Below are 23,004 nucleotides of genomic sequence, written 5' to 3' on the forward strand. Positions count from 1 at the left end.
CTCTAAGGCAAAGCTTCCAGTGAGCAGGAGTCTGTGGTGCAGACAGTTAGTGATTTCCCCTCATTTTTGCTGAATGGAACAAAACGATAAATTATAAATAAACTATTACCCGTTGCTGACTCTCAAATTTTGGCTTTTCCTAAATGTTCAGTTCTAATTGTGTTTTCTGTTTGGCGATGAGCATTTCTGGGGAAGTAAATCCCTTCTAACCTAAGTACCTAAGTATAGTTGTTATCGGTGCATTCTAGAAAACTTGGGAGGACAGGGGTGCAGAGCATGAGAGATTGCTTGACAACTGCATATGGGAGGTCTGTTACTTTTAGTTTCTACTGACATAGAAGAAATTCGATGAAAAGACCAGCATTGAGGACCCTGTGAGGCACGTTCAAGCATGAAGTAGAAAGCGGGTGTACATTTCCCCCCAGTGCATGGGCTGGAGACAGGAACGGGACAGAGGAGCTGTGTGGCTAGAACCTGCTCTGCCGTGGGAATCAGCAGGGTGGCTGGCTCTGTGCATTTTCCTGTATTGATTCCATGACTCACGGAGTGATCTAAGCAAAAAGCACATTTAAACTACAGAGGAGACAGCTGTCTGTTACAGGAGGACATATTTTCTGGGTTTAATGGCGCCAGTTTTTTCCTATTAGTTTGTACACTGGAGATGTACTTGCTTGTGAGGTGTCATGAAGGGTCTTTATTTTTTTTCCTTTTTGAAAAAAAAAATTACATTCTTCTAAAAATCACCTCTTAAATATTATTCTTGACTTTGATTTCACAACGGAACTTGCCACCCAAGAAAACAGTAGTAAATTTTTTCCTTTTTTTTTTTTTTCCTTTTAAAAAGCTACATGTCAAAATGGTATTACTTTCATAAAGCCAAAGTCCAGAGGAGGTTTAAAGCAATGCGGTGGGAAATAACCTTGCCTTTTTGAAGTGAACAGCATGTTAGAGATACTGAGTGGCTCTAGATAAGTTTGGCTGTTGGAATTTGGTTGTTGTTCAGTGTGGATGGAACTGTCGCCTCCCCCGCCGCCCCCCAACCTCTAAATCTGTTTCCCTTTTATATGATAGAGGCTGAAGTTCCCAGATGTTGTTTGGATTAAAGATGTGTGTGGGGAGGGGGTAGAAAAAAAGCTTTCTTAATGATAATAACAGAGTCAGACTGGCTGGTTCTGTACTGACAGGAAAATGGAGAGATAAAAACTCCATTAATGGTGTGTGCACTGTCTAAGTAGCCAATAAAACAATGCTGTCCTCACTGGAAACCGGTCCCAGACTGGCAGTGCTTCGTACCAACTGCAAGAGACAACAGCTGCAAAGAGGGGCAGAAGTATTCAGTCAAGAGTCTGTTACATGACTGGCTTTGTCGGGGGGGTGGGGGGGGCGGTTCTTTTGTTCTCCTCCTCCTCCCCCCACTCCTCCTGCCCCCGCTTTTGCCCATTTTCCTTGATGAGCCCTTCTTAATGCTCGCTGTTCCAGAAATTGAACCACATCTGATTAAAACTTAATGGTTACTCACAGAATGAAGTTGGCTGGTAGTTTCCAAGCCTATTTGTCTGGGTTAGTTTGAGTTTTTGACAATAGAAATTGTTAATTTATATAAAGTGTATCCAAGGGTTACGAGCCTTAAAGTTTGATAGTTCTGCTCAAGGACCAGGAGAATAGTCACTTGTCACTAAGGTAATGCGGTAGTTGCCCCCCCGATGTCTTTGAATTTCCATGCTCAAAATTAGTAGCCTGTATCTCGTTTTGGAGAGTGGCAAAGGCTCGGTTTAGTCACATTCATTCTCTGTGTGCTTTCTGAGCCCATTCTCTGAGTAAAGCCTCCCCTCCGACCCTGGGCCAGCCAGGCAGGCAAGGCTGCATTCAGGAGACCTCACTTTAGGAACTTACTGTCTCAGGGCTCAAGGTGAGGTAAGCCCCAACCGTCGCCAGAGAAGGGAAAGAAAGAAATGCTATTTGAGTGGTGTAGAAAAGCAGTTCTGAAAATTCAAAAGAGAGGTGATCCGATGACCTAGTATGGTCTCTGTTTCCTGTGACTTTATAATCTAAGTTACTTTGACTTTTTGATTTCTGGTGTGTGACGGGGAAGGAATAGATATTTGAGTGTGGGGAGTTCTCTGTCTAGACTGTCCAGAATGCTGGTGGTGGTGGTGGGGGGGGGGCGGTGGGGACACCTGGAAGGCTCTGTGGCAGACGAGAGACATTCGTACTCCCTTGAGTGCAAGCCCTGTGTCAGGCATTATGCCAGGGCCAGGAGAGGCAGATCTGATTTTAGGTGCAACCTATGTTTCCCTTTTGGAAACTCCATGTGGATTGTAGGTCTCAAGGATCCTGGCTGCAGACCTCTCCCTCCCAGGCTACACCAAGGGGCCGGTGGTCATGCTATCTCAAGCATGGTCTCTTCTCTCTTATGACTCAAGATGGCAAAGTAAGGTTCGTGGGCAAACTGTTTTCTTTATATAGAAAAGGTATGTGGCCTTTCCTAGTATAATTTTTATTTAGATGGCAAACTAGAGATACTGTTCTGAGGAAATAGGATTCTTCAGTGATTAATATTAGGTATTGAATGGCCTTTAATGTGGCATGTTTACACTATTGTGCCACCTTGTCTTTTTCTAAATGTCAGATCAGCACTGTGTTAATTTTACATCTTTAAAGGACTTGGGTGAGTTCTAGATGTGACTCTTCGGTTTTCATTTTTAGAGTTTATAGTATAAATGGCTCCATAGTATTTTTGATAGGTGTTCATATATGCATCCATATTGACAAAGAATAGCACTGTATATTAAATTAAAGGTGTCGAGGGCTGGTTGGTTGGTGGTGATTGCATTCAGTTTTCTCCTCCCTAGATAACCCTTGAAGGATGGAGTCTGTGTAGTTGGTATCAGTGTGAAGTTTCTCTTGAGTCTATCAGTAAATCCTACTGTTAAGGGATCCTTGCTTTTACCATTGGTTTTCAGTTCTGCCATGGGACAGAGCTAGATGGCAGCCCGTTGTGAGTATCACAAGTCATTTATTGTGTATTATTGAGGTAAAGAAGTTTTGACATACTTTAGAGCTGATTCAGCACCACACTCCCCTATGCCCTCTATTATGTCTTCCAGAGTGAGAACAGAATGGAATTCAAAGACAAGCCAAAGTAACTAGTTTTTAGTTGTTAAAACGTAAGAACCATTAAGAAACTAGGAAGGAAATGAATATCACAAAAGTTAAGATAATGGTTGTAATAGTAACACCAGCATCAGCAGTAATGGCTTACCCTTCCATGGTGCTTTTAGGTCAGATTCTGTTCTGAGTGCTTTACGTATATTCGCTCTTTTTTTTTTTTTTTAATATTTTTTATTTATTTATTTGAGAGAGAGAGAGAGAGCAGGGAGCCCGATGTGGATGCAGGACTCGATCCCAGGACCTCGGGATCATGACCTGAGCTGAAGGCAGAAGCTTAACTGAGCCACCCAGGTGCCCACATATGTTCACTCTTAATCCTTATAATAACTCTGTGAGGCACGCACAACTTTTTTTCTTTTTTTTTTTTAAATCTTAATTTTGCAGCTCAGGGAAATGAGGCCCATTAAGTTATGCCCCCAAGGCTGTAGAGATAGTGAATTGCAGGGCCTGGATTCTAACTTAGGCTGTCTGGACTCAGTTCTGAGTTTTAGCTACAGTTAGGGGAGAAGGAAGATATGGCGGGGGGTAGGGTGTGGAGTGCTGGTCATTTCCTAGAAAACATAATTAGGGCCTGCATTAAAGGTTATAGTTGCGTTTTTAATATATGTGGATTAAATATATAGTCATACAATATGTATCCATAAATCATACTGTATTTGAGAAATCACAGATGTGGGTGTGAGATTCTTAGTTTCCTTACCATTCTTGATGTTTGATGTACAAAAAACCCCTATAGTTGGGAACCACTCTCTCCCTTGAGAGAGAGCATATTCATATAGAGAAGTTTTGGAAGCTTTTCCCAAAACTGGCATACTACTTCCGTGGAATATTCATATTTATTTGCCTTTTTTTCCCTTAATTTCCTTACATATTGGATCTTGTCTTTGCCAAAGGCATTAGGAGTTGAGTATAACTCTGAAGTAGAAGTGAAAGCATTTTGTGTGTGTGTGTGTGTGTGTGTGCACACATGTGCATGCTAGGAAGGGTCATACAAAATCATATTTAAAATAGCTTCTAAACATGTATTTGACCTGCTCTTCATATGTCCAAAGTGAAATATGATAGGAGGACACCTTGTGGTTGTGTTAAATCAGTCTAAATTTGGTTGTAAGTTCCGGGAGACTCAGTTGAATTTATGCTAGAGTGTGTTGTCTTAAAATAAACCTGACTACACCGCAATGCTGGTAGAAACAACAAAAATGCTGCTCATGAAACAACTAACATTTTATTAAAAAAAATTATTACCTAAGAGTTCTCCCTCAATACTTAATGCTTTCAAAATTAGAGCTAGCAGAAGCTAGCCTTTTCCTCCCTGCCAATTTTAGAAAATAAGCCATCCTAAAACTTAGAGAACATTATCATTTCCCTCTGGGATCTAAAAAAGTAAGAAGGCAAAATCAGGGAGACAAATATTTATAAAATGGACGAGGGTTTAGTGACCTGAAACTCAGCAGAATTTTTCTCAGAATTGTTGACAGTGTGAATGGTAAACAGAGGCAGTTGCTCATGTTTTACTTCTTTTTAATCCTGTATTGTGCTTTCGTGGTCCTGTCGTCTTATTGAAAGAATCCCAGCTCAGTGATATTCAGCTCACTCTCCAGTTCCACCAGAGAGCAATCCTCAGGCGCTTTCATGTGCAGCTGAAGAATACTACTTTGTTAACCCGTTGGTCTCTCAAGGATCTTTGAGTGTGAGAATGTACTTGGCTCTAGTGTAGCTTCTACTTGGGGGAGGGGAGAGCTGACAACTCGCTAGTCTTTTTAGCTCTTCTTGAATTGTTTTTCCAGGGTAGAAACCTGTGTGGCATAAAGTTGATAAGTTTTTAAATGTGTGTATGGGTGTGTGTAGATACACACGTACACAAATACACACATACACAGTATATATATTGAAGGGGTCAGTTACTTCATCAAATAGAACACATTTTAAGTGAGAATGGTGTTATTAAAACCACTATGAAGAATTAATTTCACATTAGAAATTCTGGCCCAGTTGGGAATTTGGGTTATTGATGGTAAATATAGGTTGTTCGGATTCATTGTCAGGTAGGTGGTTTCTTAAGAGTTGCAATATCACAAATGATCGAAAAGCTGATGTTTCAACTTGTGCTGATGTAAATTAAATCACAGGTGTGGAATCTCGAGGCTTGCGATGAAAAGTCTGCTAACACAATCAACTTCGGGCATGTTTTATTATATAGAATTAATCTATAAAAAATGAATCCTGATGCAAAACCATGTGTTCTAATTAATAGCAGTCCAAATCAAGAGGCTATAATTCCATTAGCGGACTGAATGCGTAATGACTTTTGAGGTGATTAAAAGTATAGAAAATGTCTCTGTTTTGTGGTTACTCATAGAAAATTACTTGGGTAAGGAATCCAGAAACTTAGGTGTTGTAGATAATGTAATCTAATAATAGCACATGCTTCTGGGAGCAGGCCTACGCCCCCCCCCCCCCCCCCCACCTCACATCACTCTGACCTCAAAGCACCATTGGAACCCCAAAGAGGATTCCAGAGGGGTTTGCCCTGATTCTAGGTAGGCTGGCCTTGGTCCCTACTCTTTGCTTGCCCCATCTTTCATGCTTCTGCGTCTTCACTTTAGTTTTCTCCCACCAGCTGACATGTCCTTTCTGAGAGCCCCTTCCGGTTTAATTTTTTGCCATTCACCATCAGTCTGAGCAGACTTGTTCTGCCCATCTGATAGGTAGGTGGGGACTGGGGCTCAGAGAGTAGCATGCTCAAGATTCCAGAGCCTAGGAAATGACAGACCTAGGTTCAGTTCCCAAACTGAACGGTGTGATTCCAAAGCTTCGGCTCTTTCCATAAAAATGAAGTGGGAGACATGGTACGTCTATGTAGTTAAGAGCCCAGCATACACTCTGGGTCTGAAGCTGTACAGGAAAAGGGCTGCAGAGCTTTCAGACTGATTTTTTTCCCACAAACTGTTTTATTGAGTTAGTTCATATACTGTAACATCCCCCCTTTCATGGTGTGCAATTCAGTGGCTTTGAGTAAATCCACAGTGTTGTACAACTGTCACCTCCCCAATGTTAGGCCATTTCATCACCCCAAAAAGAAATCATCAGCACGTAAGACTGATTTTAGAGCTAAGAGCATTGAAATAGAAGCTGAAGGTCGGGCTCCCCGTCATCCCGTGCCCTGGGTGAGGGTAGAAGCCGAGCTCCTGGACCAGTCCCCCAGTGGGCACCAGTGTTTGTTGACTGTGTCACAGAAGCGTTCAGAACAGTAATTCTAAACCTGTTTTTTTTTTTTTAAACCCGTGTCCAATTTTGATAAATTATCTCACATTCTTCTGCCCATTTGTAATAAGAAAATGACAGAATTTAAATTTTTTTCCAGGGGCGCCTGTGTGGCTCAGTTAGTTAAGCGTCTGCCTTCGTGTCGGGTCATGACCCCGGGGTCCTGGGATCAAGCCCTGCATGGGGCTCCCTGCTCAGGGAGAGTCCGCTTCTCCGTCTGCCTCTGACCCTCCCCCATGCTCCTGCTTTCACTCGAGCATGTGCTGTCCCTCTCTCTCAAATGAATAAATTAAAAAAAAAATCTTAAAAAAATTTTTTTTCCAAACACATACTTATTTTTTATGTCTTTGATTTTTTTTAAATATATCTGCCACCCCCATTGTTTTGATTGGAGAATCATCTGCATCTCCAGGCTTCTAGGTCATCTTCGTTGCAGGTTTGCTTGAACATATTCAATGAATCAATACAGTCATGATTTAAAATGACTCATGCATTAAGCAATTTCATGTGTAAACTTAAAGTGATCCCAGCCAGTGAGTACTACTGACAGGCATATTTATTCCTTGGATCTTCCTTCTCTTTTCCTTAATATTCAGCTTTGGCCATTTCCTCCTTTCTGTTACCTTCTTTATGCTTATTAAATTAAGCTCAGTTACATTTTATAGCAGTTTATGTATGTGTTCTTTTCTTCCTGCTGTGTGGTATAAAAAGGTTGGGGCTGGGAAAATCGGTAGTGGGGTAGGGAATAACCATTAAGAAGATAGCCTTGTCATGGTAAGAAGAACTCATCTTTTGCCCACTCTGGCCCCCAGCACCTTGACCTAAGACATCTGGAAGGAGGCCAGGGAGTGAGAGCCTAGCCTTGAGAACTGTACAGGGCCTGACTCTAAGGGATCATCTTGGGAATAATTTTCTGGGGAAAAAAATGCATGTTTTTCTTATAAGATGAAGCATCTTCCTTCTTACATTTTACTGACAGCATCTTAGTTTCCAGTAATATTACAGTGTTAGCGTGGTATTCAACTGCTGTTCTCAAGTTACTTTTCTATATATATAATTTAGAAAAAGATTATGTTCTAAAGCATTAGAGTAGGGAATACTTCCCTGTATATATATGTAAGTCAGTAGAAACTAAGGTTTAGTGTATACATTTAGTTTACACATTGTCTTTTTGTATGAAATAAGAAACACTTTAGTTCTTTCTTAGTTTCTATAATTTAGAATTTGGGGATTTTTTTTCTTTTTTTTGCCTTGAATTAAAAACCATGACAACACTAAAAGTGGATCCTGGTAGGCCTACCTCTTTTTTCTTTTTTTTCCATTAGCATAATTATTTCTCAATTTTTATTGTTCATATTTCCTTTGGAGAATCCCTCTTATGCTTTGAATCCATTATCAGGGTTCACCCATTCATCCATCAACATTTATTAAGGATCTTTTATTTATAAGAGTGTCCCTGATGTTTCAGAGATGAAAAAATACTCCTTATCTTCTAGGAATCACAGACTCACTAGGCAGTGAAATTAAAAAAAAAAAAAGAGAGAAAGAAAAAAAAGAAATGTACTTTTTAGATGCCATGATAATTAAGTTTGGGAACAACAGATGAGGGTGCATGTACCTCAGACAGGGTGTAGGCATGGGGGCAGGGAAGGCTTCCATCAGGAGGTGATTTGTGAGCTGATCTTGAAGCATAGGGATTTGACAGATGGAAAAAGACATTTTGCGGGGACAGGGGTAAAGGCAGGAGGTGAATAAGATTGTGGCGTCTTCAGGGTGCTGTATGGTGCAATTAGGGTCGGAGTACCTGTAGGGTGATAACTGGATGAGGTTGGAGAGGTCTCAGGGCAGGACATGGAAATCAGGAATTTGCACATGCTGAGGAGAGCCATTGGTGGTTAAGCAGAGGAGAGGCAGCTCAGTGGGTGTTGACTGCCCTGTCCGCAGGTACCCGGAGGAGATCACCAAGGAGGCAGTTGGAAATATTGCTGGTGGGAGACCATAAGAGCCGGGACAAAGGCAGTGGTGGGGTTTGTAAGGTGAACCCCTTGGTTTCCAACTTTGTCATCAAGGTTCATTGGTGGTTCCATTGCATGAGATAGGACATAAAGGAAGACTGGCAAATTTGGGGTGGTGGGTGAGGTGGGCATGCTGACTTTAGTTTTGTTAATCTAGATTCCTTGTCTTGGGAACTTGGCATATTCTCATGCCCCTTGAGAGACTGTTCTTGAACAGCGCCCCCCCAAACACTGTTCTACTTCTTTTTGTGCATTTTCTTACTCAATTATCCTTAAGTTGGCAAACAAATTATTGGTAAGCAAATTAAAAGCAAACCTCTATGAGTTAAGAACCCAATGGCTAAATTAAATGAAAAGTGTTATTTTTATCTTTTTTTTTAGATGAGTGGGTTGTATGCCATCTCAGTACAGGAGTAGATTGGAAAACCATTTTTAATTAAAGATGTAGCCTTTCTTGTTGGCATAATTCTTGAGGAATCCTGCTAGCAATTGTAAAAGAAATATCTAAACAGAATTTTTGAGCTGGAGGGAAACTTAGCAACTTGGGCCACCACTCTGAATTTATAATTAGGGAAAATGGATGCCAGAGAGGATAAGTGACTTCCAGTGTCACACAACTATGGTGCAGGGACATGTCTAGTGCCTCAGTTCAGTGTTTTCTTCACCATACCTTGATGACTCCCTACAGTCATCGCATCAACATGATGGAGCACAGTTGGAAGAACTGTAATGTTCAAGGCTGCTCAATCTCTGGTAGACCCAGAGTCACCTGTGTTCTTGACTTTAATCTTAAATTAATCTCACTGTTCATCAGTCAGCAAGCTTGTCTAACATAATTATGGATATAGAATATACACACATGCAGACAAAGAGTAAAAACAAGAAAAGAAAGCCATAAAAATATTGTTCAGTGTTAATTTCTTTTTTTAACTTTACTGGGTCTTTTTTTTGTTTGTTACCTTGTTCTCTCCGCACGGGGGTGGGGGGGTTGGGGGGGCAAGCAGTTTTCCTGCCTAGCCTTGGAAATGCCTATATGCCTGTGGGCAAATAATATATTAAACCAAACAATTAGAAAAAGAATGTTGATTGCCTTTTATTCAGTTTATTCTCAGTGAACCCTAATTAGGGAGAGGGATCTGGTGAAAGTTTATTTAGGTTGCTAGTTGACATAATATTTTCAAGAGGGCATTGGAAGAATGGTTTTTAAAAGCTTTAGTTCTGTCTTGTGTTTTGCAGTAGCCCTATCAGTGTTTCTGGAAATTTCTGTAGATGCAATTTTGAAAAACTTAACCTTATTTTGGAGATGTTTAGTTAATAAATGTATTAAGAAAACTTAATACCATTCTAAAGTGAGGACTACTTTTATGAAGTAGTATTTTTTCTACAATTTTTTTATATGTTTCTTTATGTTTCTTTGTGTTAGCCTGTTCCACTCAAATAAGAGGTTTTAGTACATTTTGCACTGTTTTAAATTTAAGCTTAGGGTAGAAGCTTAGTCATTTAGTGATAGAGAAGTTTTAGGTTACCAAGTTTATGAGGTTGAAATAATTAATGCTTGGGATGTTTCTATAATTTTAAGCTTCATTCATTCCATGAATATTTAAATAGTTCTGGTGTGATGCTAGACCAGGCTGTGGAGGTTACAGCGGGATATTGGATACACAGAGCCCCTACTTCCAAGAAGCTTCCCTGTTGAAGCTTTGCTAATGTCTATCTAGTGAGGATATAAACACAGGAACTCCAGAGTAAAGCTTAGGAGAAACAAAATGCCAGACAGCTCATTAGAAAACCAGAAAGTCTGGTTCTGGCCCACGTGGGAGGCATCCCTGCGAACTCTTGTAAAAGTGCTTTGAGATCATCAGCTGATGAAAGCCTCCATAGTTTTATGTGTGAGGGTAATTACCAAGGATTGCCACATTACTTTGAGACAACAGATGAAACACGGTAATGGGGATTGCTGCAGTGCTACAGGAATTGGATTTACATTCGTGAAAGCTGACCCAACAGACTGAGAAAGGCAATCTAATTACCAGGGAAGTCTAATTCTGTTTCGAGAGCATGGATTGGGAGGATGGAAGAAATGCCATGTTCCTCCATTCTTACCTCTATCTGTTATTCATCCCTCTGTTCACAAGGTGTTCTGATTTCTCATTTAGAAACTTTTTGAGATTTAGAGATAGCTGGAATAGAGCTAGTGGGGTTTCTTGAAACTCAGATCTCATCTAGGAACTGACATGACACCATGGATCAACCACAGACCCATTAGCTGGGGGAGGGCTAACAGGACTTGAAAAAATGAACGCCTATAGTATGAAGGGAAGATAGAAAAATAACAGGGAAAATGCAGTGGATTCATTGGATTTCTTTTCTTTTTTCTTTCTTTCTTTTTTTTTTTTAAAGAGGGCTCCATGCCCAGCACGGGGCTTGATCTTGCGACTGTGAGATCAAGACCTGAGCCAAGATCAAGAGTCGGACATTTAACCGACTGAGCCAACCAGGCAACCCCAGATCCATTGGATTTCTTTATCAAGCTACCAGCTGTGCTACAAGGCCTACCAAAGGCTTGCTGTGCAATTGGTAACATCAGCTGAACAGAAATGCTATTTCCTTCCCAAACTGGTTAACAAGACACCATTGGGCTTTACCTAGAGACAGGAATAACGAACAGAAAGGACAGGGCAGGAATGGAAAAGGAAAGAGAGAAGGAGCGAGTTACGTGGGCTACCTAGGAGTGAGGTGTGTGTGTTTGTCTGTCTTTTGTTGAATCTTCTCTTCCCTGAAGTCACACCTCCTCTCTAGTGAGGAGTTGACTAAGGGGTATTCTATTTTAGTCTGCAGCCTTCCCATCTGGTGTCTGGATTTCTTCTAAGCTGCCACCAGTTGGGGAATGAGGATGGGGTATTAGTCTTTCATGCTGTCTCCTTTCAGGCTTCCCTACAGAACCCTTTATAATACTTATTTAAAAATGGCTATTTTTATGAGTCAAAATGGTCAAATTATAGCATTTTCAAATGATTCAATGTAATGTCAACCCTTGTGATTCTCTGTCTTTATCACTGTCTCCTCTTCTTATACCTGCCCCTTAAATATTGCATTTATAATGATAGCTACCATTTATTAGCACCCACCATATGCTGTGGACTTCACATGGACTCTGCAAGGAAGTCATGGTGCCCATTTTGCTTGTGAGAGACTGAGGCTCAGACAGTTGGCCCAAGATTACATGATTAGCAGGGCTCTTTGATTCAAGCTTGGAACCCTTTTGGTGCTACTATATCCCAATGCCTTTGTTTCCTTGAGTTTCACCCTTGGTCCTTATGCTTTGTATCCTGGCACAAATAAATGACTCTTTGGCTGGACAGATGGGTAAATGGGATTTTGGAGGGCCACCCAGCCACTTCAGATGAGGGTGTTTGTGATTATAAACTATAAGCAGGTTATCTTCAGGAATAGTTTGGTGCTTAATGACACTGATTCCTGTCAGAATTCACAGTGAATATCTCTCATCTCAGCCAAATTATAACTTAAATTCTGGAAGGAGAAAGGTGCTCTAATATTCGGGTCTTAAATCTATCACTAGGGCTATAGCACTAGGAAATTTCATCTTCATCTTATCTCCATTTAGGTTGCTCTTCTCTCTAGGCTTTGAGACAAACCTTAGTCTTTTCCTTCAAACATCCTGAAGACTTTGTTTTTCTTCCTTTTGCCTCTTGTCCTCAACTCTTTTTCTTCTATCCCTTACAAGTCCAGGGGGTTTGATCTCTACTCATTCTCCATACACCTGAAGAGAATAGTTATTTCCATGCAGAGTTTCTTCCCAGGATCTCTTGGGAAATTTATGTCATTCCAGATCCCCAAAACAATCAGTTAAGAAATCAGGTAAATGGGAAAAAGTATTGCAATTCTCCTGTGAGAATTAAACAATTAACAGAGACAGTGGTAGATCGAAGGAATCCGCTGATGTCAAGTTGAACGCTAGCCTGTGGAGTGAAGGGTAAGATTGCCTTTTCCCAGAGCCAGGACAGGGTAGGAGCACAGAGGAGAGAATGGGTCGTGATTGCGTGTAGCTGTTGCTATGTTATAAATATGTGTTTGTGGCCCTGTCTGCTGCTACTGGTGAGTCATCCTTGCAAATAAAATAAGTTTATATACATAGCATATTGTATACAAATCCTGTGCGTGGTATTCCAGGAACTACGTTTCTGAAGCAGAAGTCTTTAAAATGGCAATTTCAACATGTGATTCTGTGCAGTGCTGTTAACCTTCCTCATAGATTCAAATTGCAGGTTATTGCAGGGGTCAACCAACTTTTTCTCTAAACGGCCAGATAGTAAATATTTTAGGCTTTGCCAAGGCATATGGACTCTGTCAGAACTATCAGCTCTGCTGTTTTAGCGTGAAAGCAGCCATGGGCTATACGTCAAATGAACAAGTGGGGCTGTGTTCCAATAAAACATTTATTTACCAAAACAGACTGCGGGCTGGATTTGGCCAGCTCTTGGAATACTACCCAATAATGTTCACTGGCATTTTCTAGCATTTGTTATAGGCTACAGTTCTTTGTAAATAACATTATTTCTTACTTATATGACATTTTTAAAGAAGATATCCGTAATAGTGACTGAAGAATATTTGGAAGTATTTTAAGAACTATAATTGGGAGAATAATTCTGGAGAAATTCCTGGAAATTCACATTTCTCATTCCTAATTCCCAAAGATGAAGATCTATTGAGAATTTGGAAACCCCCGGAGAAGGGGATCTGCTGTATCTCCATGCTCCTCCCTACTTCCGGATTCAGTCACAATTTATCTTTTTCTCAGCTTTGTATGGCTTTCCCTGTTCTTTCTGTTTCACGGTGTCCCCCGAGTTTATCAGTTGTCTCAGGCATGTGGCCTAGTTTTGTTCCACTGGGAGACTGGGGATCTTGGGAACCAGCTGATATCCCCATTGCCTTTCTCCAGAATTACTAAGCGATCATACCTGTCTTTCCCACGTATTCAAGTGTCTGGAATAGGTAATTCTTCAAGGATACTTGACATTCATATGCTTGGTCGTAGCGATATTATTTTAGAGCCAGAACAAGAGGACATTTGTAGTGTGATTTGTAGATGATTTGTGTTATTGTTTGGGATTGGTGTGCTTTATGCTTTTCCTACCACTGTGCTTTCATGCTTCTATTATTCTAAGGAGTAGAAAACAGGAAAGGGGACTAAGAGTATTTACTATGAGCATTGAGCGCAGTTCTTACAAACTGTCAAGATGTAATTTCACTTACTGGCAATTAAGAACATAGATTTTGGAGTCAGCAAAACTTGAATTGATTCTTGGGTTTTCCACTTATTAAAAAAATGTGATGGGGTGCCTGGGTGGCTCAGTCTGTTAAGCGTCTGCCTTCAGCTCAGGTCATGATCTCAGGGTCCTGGGATCGAGCCCCAGCATCACATCGGGCTCCTGCTCAGCAGGGAGTCTGCTTCTCCCTTTCCCTCCCCCTGCTTGTGCTCTCTCTCTCTCTCTCTCTCTCATAAATTAATTAATTAATTAATTAAATCTTTTTTAAAAAAGTGTGATCTTGGGCAGTTTTACTTAACTTCTCTAACATTGTTTTCTTATCTTTCAAATGGGAATAATAATACCTTCATCTCAATTTTTGTGCTGTTAGGATTAAATCATATGATGCAAGTGTGTGGTTAGCACAGTTCTGGAACTAAGAGCTCACTAAATGATAGCTGGCATTATTAGTAAATGTCAAAGATGGAAGGCATTTACCTTGTTTCATGGGAAAGGAAACAAATTCACAGAGGTTTAGTGATTTGGGGAAGATCACATTAAGTAGGTTGGAAAACCGGGTTTGGCTCTTTCCTAAGTCCATGTTCTTGCAACCATATGCTGCTTCTTAAAGTAATTGCAGTTAAGAGTAATTTGACAGCAAGATCCACCATGGCTTATTTGGGTTATGTGGCTGGGTGGATAAACAGGGAAGGTATGGGATGATGTCTTTTTTTTTTTTAAATTTTTTTATTGAAGTATAATTGGCTTATAACAATATCTTAGTTTCAGGTATACAACACAATTCGCTATCGGTGTATATTGTAAAATGATTGCTACAATAAGTGTAATTAACATCCATCCCCGTTTGAGGGTGCTGTCTTGAAATCTGCATTATTTGGAAGCTACAATTTCTAGAGGCCAAGGATGCAGTTATAATTAAATAGTTGAGAAAACCTGCCCTGAATTTTTTTTTCTTCCTGTTGCTTAGCTGCTTTGTTGACTGCCAAGAACTTGTTTAAGTACCTTTTATGCTTGCCTGTTCCTCCGGTCCCATCATAATACAATAACTTTTAAGAAACTATTGTATGTTCTTTTAAATTGGATTAAAGAAAAATATACTGCTATGTTAAACCCACACTTGGAGTAAGAACTTTTCTTTTTTTCTCTTTTCCCCCCTTCCTTACCCTTACTCTCCACCACTGGAGAGGAATGTGCCTCTAACCTTTATAAAGGGTCAGATTTTCGTACAGCACGATTAGCTGCCAATAATTAAACCCCAGTAAGCCAAACAAAGGAGTTGGCTACGGTTTTAGAAAAAAACTCAGCTCAATGAAAGTTTTGTGACAAGTTGCTGGAGTTTGCTACATCGATAGTTATTTTATAGCACTGATTTTAATTGGTGCACATCTCTTTTGTTTTATTTGTTTTTGTTTTTTTAGCCATTCTTGGGGTTTTGAACATAACTGCTTTCCACTGCCTTTCAGGATCTGCCAAGCTTGCTTATCGGCTTGAAGTGTATTTGTGTGGAGATGGGTCCTGTGTAGAACATTTAAGAGTTAAGTATCTGGAATTTGCTACAGATACTTTGGCTCCCTTTTAACCAACCTGTTCTTCCTTGTAGTACACCACAGCTTTGACTTCAATCCATGGGTTATATGAGAACCTGATGAACTCTAAAACAAATATTAAATTATGTTTAATTTGAAGACTTGAGTTTTATCCAGTAACTCTTGAGCACCAGCTCATGTTAGGTACTGGGAAGAAATGATATAGTAGAAGGATAATATGTGATTCTTTCCTAGTTTTAAATTGGTTTTGAGACAAACCTAGTTCAAGGCAGAGGATTAAGTGCCAGGTTGAGTCATATAGGATATAAATGCCAGAGGAGTCAGAATGGAAAGATCTGGAAAATACAAGAATCACTAAAGAAGGCTGAACAGAGGCGGGAGAGCATGGTCTTGAAGGAATTCCATGCAGTGAAGGTAATAGGTAGGGCTGGAAGTTGGAAAGGAAATAGAAGCACCTTTGTAATTAAAAAGTCAAACTCTGACAGTTTTTCTGATGATTCTTTTTTTGAAAGAATCAGAGAAATATGCACCAGTGTTCCTTATTTTCTTGCTATCTAAAGCTCCCTCCCAGAGAGTACCTATAACTTGGTAAGCCCTAGGCAGGGCAGCTTAGCACAATGGCCCCCAACTAAAACATAGATTTAGCAAAGGGGAAAGCAACTTCAGTGTCAATCTGCCAAATTTCTCTGGCCCCCACCTCTCAGGAAACATCAGGGTTTTAGCAGTTTGTTCTGAAACTCAAGGTTGTGGATGCTGCTTTGTTAATGAGTTTGTTTTTAAGGATGTCCACTCTAGAAATGGATTTTTACTCTCTAACTTCACTAAATGATTGCTGCAAATGTGAAATTTCTGGTTGACCTTTCTATGGAGGGGATATTGTTGTCCTATTTTTAGTGTGCGTTTTACATGTCTAGACTGTCTTTTCAAATTGATTAAGAGCCTTGATTTAAACTGAAGCAAGAAAAGGTTTGATAATAATTGTAATGCTTTTCCCTTGAATTTCAGGGTTGTGATTTTCCTTCCAAATAATTATTTAGGAATGTAGTATTTTGGGTTTGTCTTCTGTTTAAATTTATTTACATGAACATTTTCTTGGCAAAATGTACCTCAAGGTTAAAAAAAAAAGGTGCTGTTTTTTGAAAGGAGTAAATTCTTCAGTGTTTTGTGTGACTTCATTTGAATGGAAAAGTTTGGTTCTAATAAAAATTTCCTCTTCCTTTGGCAAATGTTGATGTTTTTAAAGTCTTCCTAAAGGAAAGGGGAGCTTGGGTGGCTTTTTGTTTTTTTGTTAGTTATCTAGAGCCCCTTCCCTTCCGCTTGGTGCTCCTTCCCTACCATTGTTTTATGAGCCTTTGAACTAGTACTATCTACAACTGAGAATGGTAGTTGAAAGTGGACCTAAACCAGATCATTTCTGGGTGGGACACATAAGAAACTGGTTCCTCTGGTGCAGTGGGGTGTCTCTAGGAGGAGCAGGGGGTCTGGAGAGAGACTTTCATTCTATACTTGTATACTGTTTGAATGTTTTTTGTTTTTAAACAAGTATATGTAATAAATATATGCAAAGCCATTGTTTTTGGTTTGTTTTTGTAATTGGCTGGAGTCCATGGTGTATAGCTTTAAAGGAACTTGATTTTCAAATTTACCAACTGCAGATCTTACTGAGTTTTGTGTCACTTAGAAAAATATTTAAAGACCAGCATGGATCTGTGACCTCAACATACCGCGCTTCATTGTTTTTCAACCCCTTCCATAATTGCCTCACTTGTAAATTGGCCTTAAGTTTCGTGGTCCCCATGGAAAGGCTTGTCAAGTGTGCACTTCCTTTAGCCAGCACATTCACAACTGCAGAATTTTCTTCTGCTTAGCTGGTTTTCCTTCTTCTTCCCCTCTGCAGCCCTGAGCAGCTTGCGGGTGTCACATTGCCGGAGCAGAACTGCTGGAGAACTTCTCATGACTCCCGGAGCTCCTCCCGCTGCCTTAGTCTCCGGTGAACGGTGAACGAGGGAGCAGAGCTGTGAACCAGAGCACACTGCCTGAGGGACTGTGGGAAGACATGACGGGGCGCCGGCTTTAAGGTAGCTGAGTCAGCTTACCCAGGAGCTCTGCGAGCAGCGTTGCCAGAGCCAGCCCTCAAGCCATTTCAACAAATCACCTCTTTTAATGCTCTTTGGCAGAGATCGAATCTACACGGTAAATTCTTAGCCACAGTTTTTATTTTGTTGATTTATATGAATCCGGTATAAAAAGGGTAGGACTCTAGCCTAATTGTTCCTTGTTCTTTTTTTTTTTTAAGATTTTATTTATTTGTTTATTTTTTGACAGAGAGAGAGAGAGCACAAGCAGGGGGAAAGGCAGAGGGAGAGGGAGAAGCAGGCTCCCGCTGAGCAGGGAGCCCGGTGTGGAACTCAATCCCAGGACCCTGGGGTCATGACCTGAGCCGAAGGCAGTCGCTTAACCGACTGAGCCACCCAGGCGTCCCCCTAATTGTTCTTAGTTCTTGCATTGCCTTGAAGGTGGGCTTCTCTCTCTCTCTTTTTTTTGGGGTGGAACTGCTTAGTTATTCTTTACCGTTGGCCAGTTTATTCAAATACTGTCAATATTTTCCTAAATATAAAATACTTCTGCCATTCTTTTCCCCTTATAGGGCCACTTTTCTTTTTTCTTCCTTCAAAGATTTTATTCATTTGAGAGAGAGAGAGAGAGAGTGTGTGCGCAGGAGCAGGGGAGGGGGAGAGGGAGAAGCAGGCTCCCTACTGAGCAGGGAGCCCCATGTGGCTCAATCCCAGGACCCTGAGATCATGAACTGAGGCAAAGTCCACTGCTTAACCGAATGAACCACCCAGGTGCCCCTTGATTATTTAATTTCAAAATAGTACAAAACAGTATAAAATACAGACATATAAACAGGTGAAATTTCCTCCCTGCCTTTCCTCTTTTACCCAAAGCTAATAATTTGGAACACATACTTTTCCATACACAAATCTTACCGTATTACAAATAAAATCTGCATATTAATTATGTTTAAAAATTGATGAACATGACTACACATTTTGTTTTACAACTTGCTTTTTCCTTCCACTTGATAAGTTGTGGACATTTTCCCTTTTAAGCAGAATCTCAGTCTAAATAATGACTGCTTAGTGTTCCTTATAAGGCTGTAACATAATAACCAGTCCTCAAGTGAGGGGTTAGCCTATAATTTAAAGGGGGATGCGGGGGGAGACCTTTCACACGAGGGAGAAAACAAAAGCTACGGCTGTTGACATTGGACTTTTTAGTCTTAATGATGTGAGTTTTTATTTTCCAAGGCAGATGATGCACAGCTTTGTGCTGTTGCCGAGGTGTCAGTTACGTCAAATTTTCATCTTCTGGGTGCCTGGAAGGAACTTCTTTGGCACTAGGCTGTGTTAATATATTAGTATAGTTGTTGGTTCTGGCTACCATCCTTGGAGCATTTTGAGCGATTTTCATGCCCATTTAAGGTGGTATGGGGTTGAATTAGTTTTAAGAGGAAGTAATGAATAACTGGGATGGAATTAAGAGGCTGACTTTATTTCGCATATGTATTTATTTGATGGAGGAAGGAAGAGATGGTGGTGTTTGTTAATTGCTAACCCTGTGATTCTTAATTATGAAACAGGGTTAAAGTTGTTCCGTGCAGTAGTTCCCTAGTGTGTTTGACAGTGAAAATCACCAGAGAAGTTTTCAGATAACTGGGGATTGGGGATGAATATTTGTATTGTTGTTTCTTTATAAAATATTTATTTTTAGGAAGGTGATATAATCACTGTAAGATTAAAAAGGCACAAGAGAGTGAAAAAATAAGTTTCACTCCTCCCCATATCCTAGGTGCCCAGTGTTCTTGCTAGAGGCAGCCATTGTTAACCATTTTTTTGTGTATTCTTCCAGAGATTTCAAGGCATATATAATATACCAGCACATAACCTATAGATTATTGCAGTTTCTTGTGTGTGTATGTGTTTAAAGATTTTATTTATTTATTTGACAGAGAGAGAGAGAGTGAGAGAATACAAACAGGGGGAGGGGTGGAGGGAGAGGGAGAAGCAGACTCCCCTCTGAGCAGCGAGCCTGAAGAGGAGCTCGATCTCAGGACCCTGGGATCATGACCTGAACTGAAAGCAGACGCTTAATGACTGAGCCACCCAGGCGCCCCTGTGTGTGTGTGTGTTTTTTTTAAACCCCGATGGTAACAGTATACACTGTTTTGTGCCTTTTTTCATTGTGATAATATTTCTTGGAAGATCTTCCTTATTAATACTGCATTCTTTTTTAATGGATGCCTGGTATTCCACTGTGGACATGTGCTATAATTTATTTAACCAGTGCTATGTTGATGGCTACCTAGATGACTTCTAGTCTGTTGTTTATTATTAGGAACAGGGCTCTAGGGACTATAACCTTGTACAGATAGCATTTCAAACATGTTCATGAGCATTTCTGTAGGATCCATTTCTAGTAGTAGAATTACTGTGTCAAAGGGTACACACATTTTAAATATGGTAGAAATTTATTGCCAGGTTACTCTGCTCATTGGGCTTGCAAAATTTTAGATTTCTTTTTTTTTTTTTTTTTTAAGATTTTATTTATCTGTTTGAGAGAAGGAGAGAGAGATAGCAAGACAGAGAGCACCAGCAGAGGGGAGAGGGAGAAGCAGCCTCCCCGCTGAGCAGGGAGCCTGATGTGGGGCTCGATCCCAGGACCCTGAGATCATGACCTGAGCTGAAGGCAGATGCTTAACCGACTGAGCCACCCAGGCGCCCCAAAGTTTTAGATTTCAACAGCACTGGATGAGAACACTCTTCCTCATACCCTTGCTGATCACAGTACGATTGTCAGAGGTGTTTTTCTTTGCCAAATGGATAGGTAAAAAATGATAGTTTAATGTAGCTGTAATTTGCATTTGTATTGTCATTGACCTTGACCATCTTTTCATGATTTTAAAGACCATTTGTATTTCCCGTTGTGTTCCCCTATGTTTGTGTCCTTCGTCCGTTTTCCCATTGGGTTATTGATCTTTCTGTTATTAGTTTAAAGGAGCTCCTGTGCATTAACAAAATTAAGTGTGATAAGTGATATTTATATGTTGTCATTTGTACAAAAATAAAAAATATTTTGCTGTGCAGATTATTTAAAAATCAGTATACTTAAATTTACCACTTTATTCGTTCAACAACTACTTATGGAATACCTCTTAGGCATTAGGCACTTGTTCTAGGCAGCAGTGTATATAATAGTGGAGAAAACCGATCCCAGTTCTTGTTCCATGGAGCTTACATTGTAGGGGAAGAGACAGTCAATAACAGATGTTCACAAGGATTTGTAGAGCTAAATAGATAACCTTTCTGTGGCTAAAAACCTATCTCATGGTTCCTTGGATGTCGTGTGGTTCAGTTTTCAGGTTTAAATCTTTGATCCATCTGGAATGTTAGGTATGAATCCAACTTAATTTTTCTCTAGATGCTCTGTTAATTAGGATAAGGCTGAGTTGCTGTAACCAAGGGATATGCTATGGTTCAAAGAACATAGAAGTTGATTTTTTCCTCACCTAATAGTCCCCGTGTGAGTAAACCAGGTCAGCAGAACCTCTGATGTCCACTAGTTGTTGGGACTCTTGTTCCTTCTGTTCAGTTGTCACTGTAGTTATCTTCATGGCCATAGATGGCTTCCGCATATCTGGGCTCCCTTTGTGCGAAGGACAAAGGAGAAAGTCCAGGGCAAGTGATCACTTCTACTTCCATTGGTGAGAACTTACTCTTGGGGCACATCTAGCTACAAGGGAGAGTGGGGAGTGCAATTTCCGCAGGTCAACATGCACCCAAGAAGCAGCCAAGAAGGAATTTTAGTGGAAAATTAGTGGTCTTTGTCCCATTGGCTAGTCGTTCCAATTTTACTGAATACTCCCAGCTTTTCTCCTTTGATTTCTTCTGTATTATACATTCCTGTATACATACACTTTGGTCTATTTCGGGGATATCCATTTAGTTTCATTGATCTCTCTGCCCATACATGTACCAGGATCAGTTTTTTAACTCTTGGAGCTTATGTGTGTGGTACTACCCCTTGTGATGGGGGTAGTTCCATTTTACAAAATTTTTGTATTTATTTTAAGTTTCCTTTGACAGAATTTTAAAGTTCCATTTTATAGAATATTCACGTCTATTTTCATGTGTGAGGTTTTTAAAAAAATATATGAACTTTAAAATAATCGTATCTTCACTACTCTCTCCTCTCTAAGAAGAAAACTTGCTCATATTATGATTGGGGTTGTGATATATGTATAGATACTTTGCGAGGGCTCACATCTTTATGATGTTAATTTTTCTTGTTGAATGATAATGTTGCACAGTGTTTGGGAAACATTGATCTGGACTCTATAATCTTTCTGTATCCTTGACCCATGAAACTTATATGACTGAAGGAAGAGAGGGGAAGGACCAACTTATAAGCTATTATGTTAATTTTATTTAATAATTTATTTCTGATTATGCCTAGATAACCGATGTCTATTTCTCTGTTAAAAATGAATAAACTTGGAAGTTGAAAAAACAGTTTTCCTATTTGAAGATAAAAAATAGTTGCTATTTCATGGGACGCCTGGGTGGCTCAGTTGGTTAAACGTCTGCCTTCAGCTCAGGTCATGATCCCAGGGTCCTGGGATCGAGCCCCGAACTGGGCTCCTTGCTCAGCGGGAAGCCTGCTTCTCCCTCTCCCTCTGCTGCTCCCCCTACTTGCACTCTCTCTCTGACAAATAAATAATGAAAATCTTTAAAAAAATAGTTGATATTTCAGAAGTTTATTACAAAAACTTATTTGTGGCACAAATCTGGGCAGATTTTTGCGTATACATGATATGCAGTGCTGTTACTTCCTCAGTGTGTGTGTGTGTGTGTGTGTGTTGTGTATGTCTGTTAGTCTGCACCTTTTTTTTAACAGCACACATTGTTTTTGTCTCCTTTTTTTTTTTATTGTAAAATAAGACACAGACGCAGATATCCATACAAAGCATACATAACTTAGTTAATTATTATAAGGTGAATATTTTTTGTGACCACCACACAGATGAGGAGAAGAATATTAGCTGTCTCCCTCGAGCCCCTGGTGTGTCCCATGCCAGACACAGCCCCTCTCCCCCTCCAGAGGTCAGTCGCTGCTTTCTTGACTTCCGGAGTAATTGCTCTGTTGCCTTTCTTTATGGTTTTATCACCCGTGTGTGCATACCTAGCCACTGTACTTTAGTCTTGCATATCTTTTTATGTCTAAGTCTCTTAAACCTCAGGTTCCCCCTGCAACCCTTTCCCTTCCTTATAGTTTATCCGTTGAAGAACCCATCCATTTGACCTCTAACTTCCTACTGGCTGGATTTGGTGATTGCAACCTCATAGTTCAATTCAGCTTGTTCTTTTCCTTTTAGTGGGAAGTAGTGTTTTACCGCCACTTTCTGAGCACCATACTTACTGCTGCTGGGTAGGTCATTATCTCTAGGCCTTTCAGGGGACAGAGGACAACTACATATAAAATATTTCATGAGTTCATACTGATACTTCCAATTCAAAATCAGGTGATAAGGTTCTTACTTAACCTTCTGTGTATTGCCTTTATTTCACGTGGAGAATTGTGGTTCTTCCAACACAGCAGGAGATGATAGAATTCGAATGTACCACAGTAACTCGTCAGCTTTCTGCCACATTATAC

General features: G+C 40.2%; 1 protein-coding gene across 4 annotated transcripts in view; it reads left to right on the forward strand.

The window, feature by feature from the left end:
* ACVR1 (activin A receptor type 1) overlaps nucleotides 1-23,004 on the forward strand; it is a 123,479-nt gene that overhangs the window by 31,396 nt on the left and 69,079 nt on the right. For 3 of the 4 annotated variants that reach the window (XM_032410095.1, XM_032410110.1, XM_032410099.1), the window contains exon 2: nucleotides 17,186-17,481. The gene's annotated coding sequence lies outside the window, so the exon portion shown is untranslated. Of the gene's footprint in view, nucleotides 1-14,643; nucleotides 15,276-17,185; nucleotides 17,482-23,004 lie in introns of those variants that run through there. The other variant, XM_032410103.1, reaches the window with a different exon arrangement.

The sequence above is a fragment of the Phoca vitulina genome, unplaced genomic scaffold (genome assembly GCF_004348235.1).
Source record: "Phoca vitulina isolate PV1807 unplaced genomic scaffold, GSC_HSeal_1.0 scaffold1, whole genome shotgun sequence".
In the NCBI taxonomy this organism is placed as follows: domain Eukaryota; kingdom Metazoa; phylum Chordata; class Mammalia; order Carnivora; family Phocidae; genus Phoca; species Phoca vitulina.